Source organism: Pelodiscus sinensis, chromosome 4 (assembly GCF_052426305.1).
Source record: "Pelodiscus sinensis isolate ZL-2025 chromosome 4, ASM5242630v1, whole genome shotgun sequence".
NCBI classification, from domain to species: domain Eukaryota; kingdom Metazoa; phylum Chordata; order Testudines; family Trionychidae; genus Pelodiscus; species Pelodiscus sinensis.
Genome location: NC_143055.1, coordinates 97,889,905 through 97,903,244, shown reverse-complemented (window position 1 = coordinate 97,903,244; position 13,340 = coordinate 97,889,905). Strand labels below are relative to the sequence as shown.

At 40.5% G+C, this 13,340-nt stretch overlaps 1 long non-coding RNA gene across 3 annotated transcripts in view; it reads right to left on the bottom strand.

Annotated features, from left to right (window-relative positions):
• Positions 1 to 13,340, bottom strand: part of LOC142829575 (uncharacterized) — a 315,467-nt gene that overhangs the window by 290,426 nt on the left and 11,701 nt on the right. The window contains exon 1 of one of the 3 annotated variants that reach the window (XR_012904104.2): positions 3,765 to 3,941. The exons of 1 other annotated variant lie outside the window; for it this stretch is intronic. This is a non-coding gene — a long non-coding RNA (uncharacterized LOC142829575). Of the gene's footprint in view, positions 1 to 1,832; positions 2,150 to 3,764; positions 3,942 to 13,340 lie in introns of those variants that run through there. One more of the 3 variants, XR_012904107.2, reaches the window with a different exon arrangement.

Here is a 13,340-nt window from a genome sequence, read left to right as displayed (position 1 = left end):
TGTTATGCCTTTCCAGCAGGATTATGGATGGAAATAATGATGATGCCTTGAATGGGTTGGCTCAACTCATGATGCCTTGAAGGGGTTGGCTCAAAGGTATCTCTGAGACCATCTGTGTCTGGATCCCCAGAAAAGCAACTTTATTCAGTAGGAACATGCAAGTTATAGCACAGAATGTGCTTGGTATGCAAAGGGGGAGATAGTTCTTTCAGTGAGAGGGTCCTGCCAGTGAACAGAAGTTTTGCAATTGAGTTCAAGCTCTCATACACTGTCTGTTGGCATTTACAGATATTATTTAGTTAGGGAGAAACCACAAATGAGGTATGGCTCTATGGATGTTTCTATGGAAGTTAATAGGATGTCATTACCCATAGACTTGAAAGTTGCTGAGGGTCCTAACTGTAAGAAGGTGGACATTTTACTTCTCTCCGTAGTCAAGAAGTGACTTGTGGTAGCACTTAGGAGGTGCCCCACATCCTAGGCCCCTGCCAAAATTTTAACTGCTAAATGGGGTGTCTCCACATGCCCCCTCCCTCTCTTTCTGGGTGGCCCTCCCTGCACTCTCCTATCCTCCTGCAATCAGTACTGTCTCAATGCCTTTTCTAGGTCTAAAGCCTGACTGGAAGGGATCCAGGATGATGCAAGGCGTCACATATCAGAGATGACTTATCAGGAGTGTAGAATATCAGGATATATGGTAAGATTATTGACCTCTATAAATGGTGTCTTAATTAAGAAGCAGGCCACTCCATATTTAAATGGATTTGACAGCTTGCCTTCTTCTTCCAAAGGCATTAACAATCTCTGTCAGCAGAAGTGGCTCAGTTACTTTCGCTGACTTTCTCTAGACAAAAGGGGCAGGGGTCAATTCCATGTGGTTGGTCAGATTTCCCCCTGAGGCCTTCACACTCATCAGCTTTGAGATCAGCCCCAAACTCTGTCAGGTCATGTGGAACTTGTCCATTATAACCTGATCTCGTTTCCATTGTTCTGGTGATATTATAGATTCATATGATCTTTTCTGTGAAACAGGATAAAAAAATCCTCAAACTAAAAATGTATAAAGAAAGCTATACCCTAGAAAGCATGCTGTATGGCACCTCTTCCCCTTGTCCTCTCCTGGAGCTTTTAAAAAAGTTGCTAATTTTATCCCCCTACCACAAATGAGAATGAACATACACATGATTATTGTATGAATACCAACTTGCAACACACTGACAAAATACATTTCCTATTTATTTCAAAGCAAATTCATCTGCTATTTGCAGATCCTGAGTACTTTGTGTAGTGGTCACCACTAAAATGTCAGTTACTGAAGAGATATTGGACTTTGTGCTTACATATGTATAATATATGGTATTTATTGGTAAATGTAATTAAAATGTCTACCACTGGAGAATGCTGTTAAGCTCTGGAGAGGACCAAACCAATGAATGTATTTAACTGAAAGGAAAAATAAATAGAAAATGCAAAAAGTCTTCCTTTTAACAAGTTAGAAAAAGGAAACATTAATTATCTAAGTTATGTAATGAATGGATTATTTTATAACTGATATGCTACTGAAGAATGAAATCCCTACCCAAGAGAGCTTAAAAGTCAAAGATCTATATGAATATGATACAATAAATAATCAGAGAATAAGGATTCAAGAGACTGTATACAATTGCAAAACATGCCCACCTTTAAGATACCAACATTTTTCATTTCACTTTTTACATTTAAAAATTGATTTGGATGTTCAGTTTTTTAGTTGATAAAAATTGCATTTGACACAGAATTTTTTTACAAAAGCATTTTGCAAACTTTTATCTGCACATCTCCCACTAACTTACCTGAGAGTTCATGCATGTCTAATACCAAGTAAAGGTAGATGTTAAAGACACTAGAAGTTACAGAGGTGTTCTGTTCTGAGTATGAAAGTTTTAGGTCCTTTTACTTTGGACTAGAAACATTTTGATCTGACAATAAAAAAAAAGGATAGAAGAAAAGAAACCAGATCTAAAATGTGGGTTGTGCTCTCTTTGCTTTTGCTTTTCAGCTGTGTACTGTATCCTGATTAGCTTTCTGATAGCTACTTCCAGAAAATAAATGGCACATGCTCTAGTTCCCAATTTGGAATGTAATGGATATAATGTACTTCCACTGAATAAATACTTGTCTTGAGCCTTGCCTGAGGCTGCTTCAAAACCAAACTCCTCCCCCCCCCCCCACCCCCACCCCCACATTGCAAATCTGGAAAAATCACTAACAGGGAAACAGAGAAGTATTTGGAGAATCTGTTTCTTAAATCTGTTTTTTTTTTTAAACTTCCTGTGTTACTTATTTTTTAGGGGTTTTATTCCATGGCCATTTTAGAATGGTAATTATTTTCATTCTGGAAAGTGATCTCATTCATTATGTATGTCTTATATCTCAATTCCAGCCATGTATTCAGCACCTGGGGTGCATATGGAAATTTAAGTTATTGCAACTCACTGTAGTAGCCTTTTCAGATAGAGATAAAAAATAAAAATACTTATTTCCAGACCCTGAGACCCTAATAATATCTGGCATAATTTGAGGGGACATAAACTGAATATTATAGATGTCCTATATTACTGCCTTATTCTATCAGTTTTCAATTAACAGCTTGATCCCCTGTCCTGCAAACCCTTGGGCAAATGTTTACGTTTAAGCACATGGCTAGTCTGACTGAGTACTTGCATATTTACTTACAGGATCAGGATTCTGTGTAGTAACCATCTTCCTGCCTTTAGAAACTCTTTCTTTCACTTTCTTGCTGTGAACACATACAGGTTTCAGTTTTGCCTCAGAATTTGCTTGTATAGAAACCTGCAACCTCCTAGAGTCCCACTGGTCCATTAACCAATCCTGATGCAGACCTGGTTTTACTGTGTGTAACTAAAATATTCAACCTAAAACTCATTTAGACTTTATTTAAAGTTCAAGTTGAGTGAGAAAAATCACAGCTGATGACGGACATATTAGTGAAGCTCCCTATCTTCCCGATCCACTCCATCTTGCCTGGCCCTAACAGTATCTATTGTTACTCTTTGTTCACCGAAAACCCTAAAGTAGCCAGGTCAGCAAGACACACAAAATTCCACAATCTCTGCGCTAAAGACCTTACTGTCTATGAAGAAACACAAGATAAGATGAAAAACGATAAAATGAGAGAGAGGGAGGATTTAGAAATACAGTTTCATGTATTAGCTTAGTGGCACTAAACTTGTCTTTCTGGGCTAAGAGAGGAAATCTGTACATTTTTAGCATCAGTTAACCAAGGATGAAATTCCCCTCTCTGGAGAAGGCCAGCACAAGCTATATTTTGAGTGCTCAAGACAGGCATACATGATACATAGGGTTTGGGGTGGCACTCTGCAGTGAGATAAATTTACTTCACATAAGTCAAAATGTGGGCTCCGCTAGAGATGAACAAGATCTTTCTTTAAAGTACTGACAAGTATCACCATGACAAGCTATACCAAACACACATAGGAAGAACTATATTTTTCCATTCTGGAATAATTTATTCTCATATATCAAACATTTGCTTCTCACAGAACTAGAATTTTTTATTTCTACTCAGACTGATTATCCTTCCGCTCCCCTTCCCTTCCCACACTTTCCCTTCCTTCCATGGCAAAGTTTAGAAAGAGCTATCAGAACTATAGCAGTGATCCGACTCACAGTTTGGTCACTTATTTAATGTAGAAAATGAGGGATGCTGACAAAGAGTAAAACAATAGGACTCTGCTTTTTACCTCAGGAATGTAAATGAATTTCAGTTTCCAGCTAAGTTTCAAACGCCTGTATGTTCCACTTCCTTAAGAAGCTGACAAAATAAATTCAGCACTGAAACCAAGAAGAAAATGACTCTGACAGATTCATTCTCATCTGGGCATCCTTTCCTAGATCTCCCTTTGCCAAGCCATGATTGCAACAGCAATTCCTTATTCCCTTGAATAAATGCCATAGAGCTGTTCCAACAAGAACAGCCACATAAACCGTCATAGAGGTTAGTAGTTTTGAGAGCTATGTTGTGCAAAGGAACTAAGAGCAACTGCCACTAGTAGAACTCCAGGAATGCTGTTGAGACTTGAAAGAGACTGATGGAGGATGAGAAGATAAAAAAGCACATTATCATTTCAATTTAACATTTTTCAGCCTCTTAAGACCACACCTGGTTGAGAGTGGCTGCTACAGATCTTGGGGAAAAGGTAGAGGAGAAAAAAAGATTTTGCAAAACTTCACTAGTGAAAAGCTTGTTTTATGAGGGCAGAGAGGATTGTTGGCACATACAAATCATAGTCTCATGTTAAATCTTTTGAAGGCATGTAGAGGTATATGCCAATATGAGTTTTTGGTATTTTGATGTAAAGATATGGGAACCATATGCCATTCTTTGTGGAAAAATTGTATAACTGGCACAGACTTCAACCCCATGGTTTACCTTATGGTGTTACCACAATAAAACCTCTGACCAATTTCCAGATTAAACTAACAATTTAAAAGCTATTAGATTTTCTGTCCTAAGTACAAGATTGAGGATGCTGAATTTTAATAAAACAGTAATTACTCACCTCCCAAATATATTCTCTGGCTATAGAAAAACAACAGACTCTGGAATGCCGTATTTACTTTGCCTGACAGACACAAAGTCACATACACTTCTGAGCCATAGTGGGGCTTTTTAATGACACTCTTAGGCCTGGTCTATACTGCACATATAACAGGTTCAACAGGGGTTTTCCCCCTTACCACTCTTTGCATCACACAGCTACATGTGTACCATACACAGTAAGTCATCCTCCTCTGGACCTGGAAAGATTCCTCGGTCCCTGGCTCCTTCCCCAATTGCAGTAAGTCCCACTAGTATCTTCCATCTGCCATGCCCAGTCAGATCTCAGCTCACTAGTCCTGGTGGATGTGGGCACCAACATTCTACACTCTGTACCATCAACTACTCACTGTAAGAGGTTGCCTAAGAGGGGATGGATGCATAGTGCTCTTATTTCCTCCTCCTTGACATCTTCAAAGAAAGGCCAGTCAGCCTGGTCTCCCCTTTCCCACTTCCCTACTGTGTGCTTTTAAAGTAGCTAGATACCGGATCCTTCCAATTCTATCCATGCAAGAACCACAAAGATATTCCCTCATCTTGTCCAATCGACAAGGTAAAAGTCTTGAGCAAATGAGCCATCTGTCTGCTTTCTTATCCAGTAACTACAGCAGGACTTTTATTCTAAGAGAACCTGCTGCTCCAATTGAGCTGTCTTTTATAAACCTCTGTTTTTAGGAAATGCCATCCAATTGCTCTCTCCATGCTGTGTCCATTTCCTACATTCCTCAGGAAACTATAAAATCTAGAAGGCTGAGGAGCAGCTGCTTGGTAGAATTTACACTTGGGGGCAGGTCTTGCAAAGTGATGGGGAAGAGATTTAAGACTGGGGAATAATTTTCCCAGAGGGAAAGGGGTTATGAGTCCACTATGTCACCCATTTCCACTATGTAAGTGTGAAAACAAATCAGAAGCATCCTAGTTGGGTTTATGAGTCATGTGGAGTAGGATCATTATTTAGTTATCCAGCAGGAACAGCAAGCCAGCTGGTCAAGAAGGCTACAATGAATCTTCCCTTCTTACTTTCTCTAATGTTTACTTTTCTTTTCTGAGCACTTGAGGTTGTCAACAGCATGGAGTGCCCGATCCAGTGCTCTTGGGTGCAGTTGGAGTCTTTTATTGGTTTCAGTGGAGATGGGATCAGGCCCTTAGGCATTTGAGAACAAAAATGCATTGGATGTTCTTTAAAATATACATGGTAAAATGCAGGCACAAAACATATCCTTTACAAATAAATATTTTTAAGATTAATGGTATTTTTCCCTTTTAACAATGGTTGTACAGATTAACTTCACAAACACAGTTTACTGGCCAACTACAGAAATAAAACTGGCAGATTAATAAATCTGACCTAGCATAAGATTACAAAATGGATATTAGATCATCACTATAACAACCAGGTTGCATGCCAGCTCTGAGAAGTGATACTTCCTTAGCGATCTGTTTAAGATTATAAATTGCAAAATCTTGCTGTGTTGTGCAAGAAAGAGCATATTTGTCGAGACCCCCATATTCCCTTCATGGAATGTATATACACACAGTCATGTGTAGGATAAACTGTCTTTAAAAATCAAAATGCCTCATATGGTATTTTAATTGAATATTGTTGACATTGGTCCAAATTACTGCTGCTAAAGTTAATGATATGTGGGTACAAAAAGAAACCAAGCAATTAAAGTAAAGACAAGACTAGAAGCGAACTAATCCCTGCTAGGTTCCTCAAGGTCACAACCTGGATCCACTGATGCCAATTACAATGTTGCTATTGATTTCAATAAGGCCAGGGGTTTACATGTTTGTATGGGTCTGGAAGCGAGCTGCCCAGATTATCAACCTATGCCAACAGAATTTTTGCAGATTTAAACTCCTCAGCTATAACGGAATCTTGAATCCATTCCGAATACAAGTTGGTTTTAGTTTTGTGGGAAAAATTCACAGAACCCTCATTACCACAACCACTACAGTGAGTAACTGCAGCTAATGGAAAAAGAAAGACAACAACAAAAACTAAACTGAGCAGAGACACTTATCCAGAGATGGTTAATTTGATCTTCAAGGAGCCTATTAACTAAAGAGAAACCCCTTTTTAACAAGGACATGTGCCACTTAATGCTCAAAAAAATTTAAATATTTCTACACACATATATGTAGTGGAGTTTGGTATTTATGATGTGTCAGTTTTCTAAGGGCATAATATTCAGTCTTCTGTAAAAACAATAATTTAATTAAGACAGCATGGAAGTCAGTATTCACATTCATGTGTTGTGAGAGCACCAATCTTGGATTTGAATAAATGCAAATATTGCCTCATTGTACAATATTTTGCATAGAGAAGTAGGAGCTCTCATACCTTCCAGAGCCAGCCTATTCCCTCTCAATGCTTCATCTAGTCCACTTTTTAAACTTCTCATGTTACAGTACTTTTTAATCACTTCCTTTGACAGACTGTCCCATTGCCTAATAGTCTTCACTACCGGGAAGTTATTCCTGATATTCAGCCTACATTTTACTTGAATTCATCTCATATTATTTATTTATGAATGTTAGATCCACAAGGGAAAAAAATAGCTGAATATCATACTGAGAAGAAAGATTTGGTGTAAAATGAGAAGATCAAGAAAAGCTAACTCAGAGGACACTGCCTACTTGATTAGACTGCAGGCTCAGAATAATTCTTTTTCATCTACTTCAATGCCAACAGTTGTATCTATTTGTAATGAAGCAAACTGCCAGGGGGAAGAAACAGAGGGTATGTCTACACTACAGAGTTTTTTTCCGGAAAAACTTCAATTACGTCCACACTGGAATCACATTCTTTTGAAAGAAAAATCAAAAGAACAGAGGAGTTTTTCCAACATTGGTAAACCTCTTTCTATGAGGAAGATGCCTTTTTCTGAATGAGCTCTTTTGGAAAAAGACATGTGCGGATGGGGAAGAGGGAGTTCTTTTGCAAGAAGCGGAAAGAGGAAAAAGCACAGGTGTCCATTCCACCCATAGTAATCACAGCTTATATACGAGATAGCATCCATTCAGTTTGGATGCTAGCTTTCAACAAAGTAGATCATTTTTTGATGCGCTTTTGCAGTGTGGACACTCTCTTTTGGAAGAAGTTTTTTTGGACGCTCTCTTCCAGAAAAGCTTCTTCCGAAAGAAGTGTGCAGTTTAGACAAAGCCAGAGGTACCAAGGCAAAGAGAAAGATACACTGATTATAACAACTTCCCTCCCTGAAGCCTAAAAAGAAGCCTCAAGAAAGACATAAGGAGGGAAATGGATTTTCTTTACCCTCCAGGCTCTTTTCTGAAGAAAAGACCCAGACACCCTCACCCTAGAGGAATAGTTCCACAAGCGTTGGTATTTGCTCTGTATCCAGGAACCCAAGCATGCGTGTTAAGAGAAAGCCATCTTTGAAACATGATGTGCGTGGGCCAGGGTGTGTTTCTACTTTATAGCCTCACAGCACTGCACATTGGTAGGAATATGTGATTGCAGGTTCCCTGAGGACTGAATGGGGACATGCTGTAAACTACTAGCAAAAAAGTTAGGTTTTTTTACACGTGTTTTTGTCAGCGTCTTTTCTTCTTTTATCAAAGCATATAGATGACTCCTCTCCACAAAACTATATAGACCCAGCCACGTGGAGTTTGTCTCAGGATCAAAGCCCATCACCACACAGGAAATGTGTAGGAGAGTTAAGAAATAAATCCATACCCCTTTGAATCTGAGTCTAGTGTAATAACCACTAGAATGCTTCTTTAAGACTAGCAAAGACAGCCAGCCCCTTATCTCCTGCAGACCGGAGGAAGCTAAGATGTCAGATTGTTTTAATGGCTAAAACCAGAGATCTAGAAGAGCTCCTCCCCCCAAAAAAATCCAGGGAAAAAATCCAGGGAGCTGAAGCTACCTGAAGAGTAGAAAAAGAGGCTTATGAAATTGGCCACAGAGATCTGAGATCCTTTGAGAGCCAGTACTTCTTAACAAAACCAGGCCTTAGGAATATGCTATTGTCTCATGGACTTGGGTCAGGACATTTCATCCACATATTAATGAAGACTGAAATAAAAGTACATGGTAAAATGTTTTCATAGATATTAGAATAATGGTTAGTCTTATGAATTGTTTTCATTCTCTGAATGGGAGTGCTTACTCCACGTGGCTGGGTCTATATAGCTTTGTGGAGAGGAGTGCTCATATATATATATATATATATATATATATATATATATATATATATATATATATATATATATATATATATATATATATATATATGAATGAGAGAGCAAGAGCGCATCATATAATAGATAGTAATCTATATCGATATCTATCTGCATGTTGTCTGGTAGTCCACAGTAGAACTCAGCCTGAATTACTGAGTCTTTGAATCTATGGATTAGGTGCATTAGATGCCAGAGCAGCCAATCTAGCTCTGAATCAAGAAATACAAGAAATCTCGTGAGAAATAGTGTGTGCAAAATTTCCAGCCCAATTTTGCAGATCAAAGGGTTTGAGTTGGGGCAAATGGGGGCAAATAGTTTTTTAAGTAAAAAAGCATAGAAATTCAGGTATATCTTGGAAGATATACTACAATAACAATTTTAAAAACCTCCCCAAAACAAAAACAAAAAACCCACAAAAAGTTTTCCAGAAAACCTTTCAGATCTTTCTATATACTGCATAAGAAACAAGAAAATGGCATATTTGCAATTGAAAATCCTTTACAAATATTATTTAAAAGAAACCTAGTATGACAAACTTAATCTTCCAACTAACTTTACCATTAAGTCCTGGCTTTGGGGGTTCAAGTACTGGATTAATATCCAGCAGGGATTCAATTACCTCAGAGTCTGCAAATATGGACAATATTATTCTGTTTCAGAATAATGAGTTTAGAAAATAATTCACATCGCAACAAATAATTTAATTACATTTTCCAGGTTTCCTATTTACTTACAAAAGTATTTAGAAATTGCCAAAATTTCAGATTTTCTCATTACTTAAATTGCTGGTGAATTTCTTCATTGAGCAGAACAAGAACTGCAAAGGGAACTGTAAGAATCAAACACAATTCAAACTTAATTGTTAACTAATGTCTATGTTTACAAGCTAAATGCATTTCAGGAATACAGTAATGAAGATGCAGTGCTGAAACATGCTTGGAAAATGCAAACAAAAGGGTTGCAATCACTGTAAATCAAAATTCCCTTTTGAGTTAAAATTACATATCAGTGGGAAATTTTACAGTGATACAGAGTGCATACAATGGAAACTGATCATGCCAAAAAGAGTCTGTAGAGGACACAACTTTGCCAGACACTCAGCACGTGGGTGCCAGGCATCCGGTTTTCAATCTGAACACCCAGTTTGAAGATAAACCCCAGCAGCTCCAGATGGCACTGCTGACAGAACCATTAAAAATCCAGTCAGAGGCACAGTGGGGATCAAGGGCCAAAGCAGGCTCACTACCTGCCTGGCTCTGCTGGCTCCTAGATGCAGCCATTAGCTGGGGACTGCATCTACCAGGATCTGTGGAGGCAGAACCTGCAGGCATCAAGGCAGCACATTGATCCTCCTTGCACCTAGGAGCTGCAGGGTCATGGTGGCTGCTTTTTGGGAAGCACCATGAGCATCAGGGAGCCTCAACGGGAAGGCACAGCCTTCTCAAACTGCTAGGCATGGCCCTGCCCACACAACACCTGCTGTAGGCATACTGAGGGCAGAGTGTTGCTGCCCCCATGTTCTAAAGCCAGGGAAGCTGGAGCCGTGCGACCTCCTCCATCCCTGGTGTTCTGAGACCAGGGAGGCTTGGGATATGTGCCCTCCATCTCCAGTGCTCCAGGGCTGGGGCCCTCCCTCCCCCAGCCCTACCTTCACCGACCACCCATGGAGCCATGGTATGTGCTGCTGGTTCCCCAAAACCCAACCTCCTGTTCCAGTCCAAAGTCCCCCTCCCACACTCAAACCCTCTCCCAGAGCCTGCGCCTCATAGACACCCCAACTTCCCAACGTGGAGCCCACTTCTGTACTCCAAATCCCTCATTCCTGGTCCTACCTCAGAGCCAACATCCCCTGCTAGGGCTCTTCCCTACTCTCCATCCATCCTCCTATCCCAGCCCAGAACCCTTTGTCTTACACCAAGCCTCATCTCTGGCTCTGTCCAAAGACCACACCCCCAGTTCATCTACTCCCCAGTCCAATACATTGTCCGACAGCTAAGAGAATCCTCTTGCACCCCAAATCCTCAACCCCACTGAGAACTTGTAACCCTACCTGAGTCCTCGTCCACTGCCCTAGCCCAATGAAAGTCAATGAGGAGAGTGAGCAATAGAGGGAGTGAGAGAGAATGGAGCTGGGGGAGATGGCATCAGAGAAGAGATGGGGGCAGGAGTCTTTGATTTTGTGCATTTAGCAACCCAACTCAGCAAGGCTGAGGAGACACGCTCTAATTTCTTTCCTTTCATTCTCTTCATCTTGGCCTGGCCCCGATTCCTGGCCTACATTTAAATCACCCTATGTCAGCAATTGCAGTCCCAACAAAGCTGCTCTACTAGAAGCAATCAGAACTGATCTGCCCCCACTTCTTTCTGCCCCAGGCACATCCCCTCCCTGCTGCCCTACAACCTGGACACACCTGTATGTGGTGAAGGGAGATCAGATGGTGTAGAATCAAATCCAAATCCATGTCACCTAATGATTTCTTTCCATGAGGTTAATCCCCAGATGCCTCTGTAGGGCAACTTTCCACCTACTTTGTGTTGCTGACACAGCACAAGGCAGAGGAAGTTGTGGCCAAGAATCTAGCCCATAGGCTGAGTCACTCCTGCTGTTTTCCAAGTCTATTTTATAGTAAAGGTGTGGCCTACTCATATATTGGCTTGATGATGTGTACAGCCCTATGTAGTTCAGCCTCCATGCCTTTCACAAATGCAAACACTGGGCCAAACGTAGCCACTTATTTTTCACATAATACATACACTGTATAGGGCTTCGTATACCTCATTTACTCCAGACTAGTTTAAATCTGAGTGATGCAATCAGCTATAATTCAGCAAAGACGAACCTTTTGCTATACTGAGATTAATTTTACACTTTTTACTTGCTGTTCTACTTTTCTTTTAGGTTTTGGGAGACTGAGACCTTACTGCATCATTTATTATACAAATAAAGTATTAGGACATCTCCAAAGTCCAATAAACTGCAGCTCCAATACAAATTTCCATTTTAATGATACAATCTATTAGTACATTTACCAACTAAAGAGCTAAAGCATTTACACTACAAAGAACAGTGTACAGTAAATCCATGTCTGGCAGCTCTTGCTGGTTCACCAGGGTCCTTATTTTCCACAGCAACATAGTTAACTCCACCTAATGGTTTCCTTTGTGATTTCTGAAGGGGCAGCTAGTACAGAGATATGTTTCTAGTCAAGTGCTTGCTGCATGTTCTTTAAGTACCCAAACAAGCCAAGTCTTTTAGAAGTACCCAGTTCATTCTGATGCTTTTAAACCTTTCTAGCTCCAACAATGGATATTCTCTTCCATCACTGAATAGGCTGTACTATCCCAAGGGGAGTAGTAGAAACCCTGTTTCCAGAGAGTTAATCATTAACTGGTTACTAAATACAATGCAACAAATGGAGAAATTGCAGAATGTGGCTAAAACATGGGAAAGTTTCTAGCTGTTCTAGATTCTCTCTGTGGCCTTGGGCCAGTCATTAAACTGGGGTGTGCACCTTGCTTTCCCCACCTGTAAAATTAGGATTCATAAAACAAACCCACTTCTCAGCATAGTTGTAGGACTTAATACAGTAAAACTCCAATTGTCCGGCATCCAGTGGTCCAGCACTCCTGATAGTCCGGCACCAACTGGAACCCAGAAGTGCTCCGGTCAGTCGGACAATTGGAGCTGCTCTGCCCCCGGCTTCCCCAAGTCCGCTGCTGCTGAAACTGACCAGTGGCTGACTTGGGGAAGCCAGGGCAGAGCAGCTGGGGTGCTGCCGGATTGGTCCCGCAGTGCCGCCCTCTCCCACACTGCACAGTTCCCCGCCGCCCCCTGCCCCCCCTTGCCCCAGGCCCCTCATGGCCCCCTTCCGGTACTCCGGCATATCTGATAATCTGGCACCCCCAGGGTTCTAAAGGTGCCGGATTATCGGAAGTTTATTGTATATGGAAATAAACTTTGATGTCCTCAGATGCAAGGTGTTGTATAAGTACAGGAGACTAACGCAAATGGCCATTTCTACTGTCATAGCTACCATTCAGCCATTTATTTGTGTACAGTTAAAAATGGAGATGTACCCCAAATAAGACGAGTTAGAAAGTTTACAATTTAGCTATAGTATAATAACTGATCTCCTCCATTGAGTTGTCATAACAGCTATGCCATATCATCAGGATTACAGGTATTGGGGAGATTACAGAGATTAGGGTCAAAAACAGTAATTGCCCCCAAATTCTAGATACTACAGAACCTAGTATCTAGCAAGTTCCCAATAAACAGCCAGACACACATCGAACAAAAAAATGGTCTTTAGCATAGTGGCAAAAAGGGAAAGGGTACAAATAACTTAAGAATATAAGAATGGCCATACTGGGTCAGTCCAAAGGTCCATCTAGCCCAGCATCCTGTCTGCCAACAGTGGCCAGTACCAGATGCCCCAGAGAGAGTGAACATAATAGGTGATCATCATGTGATCCCTCTCCTGTCATCATTTTCATACAAACA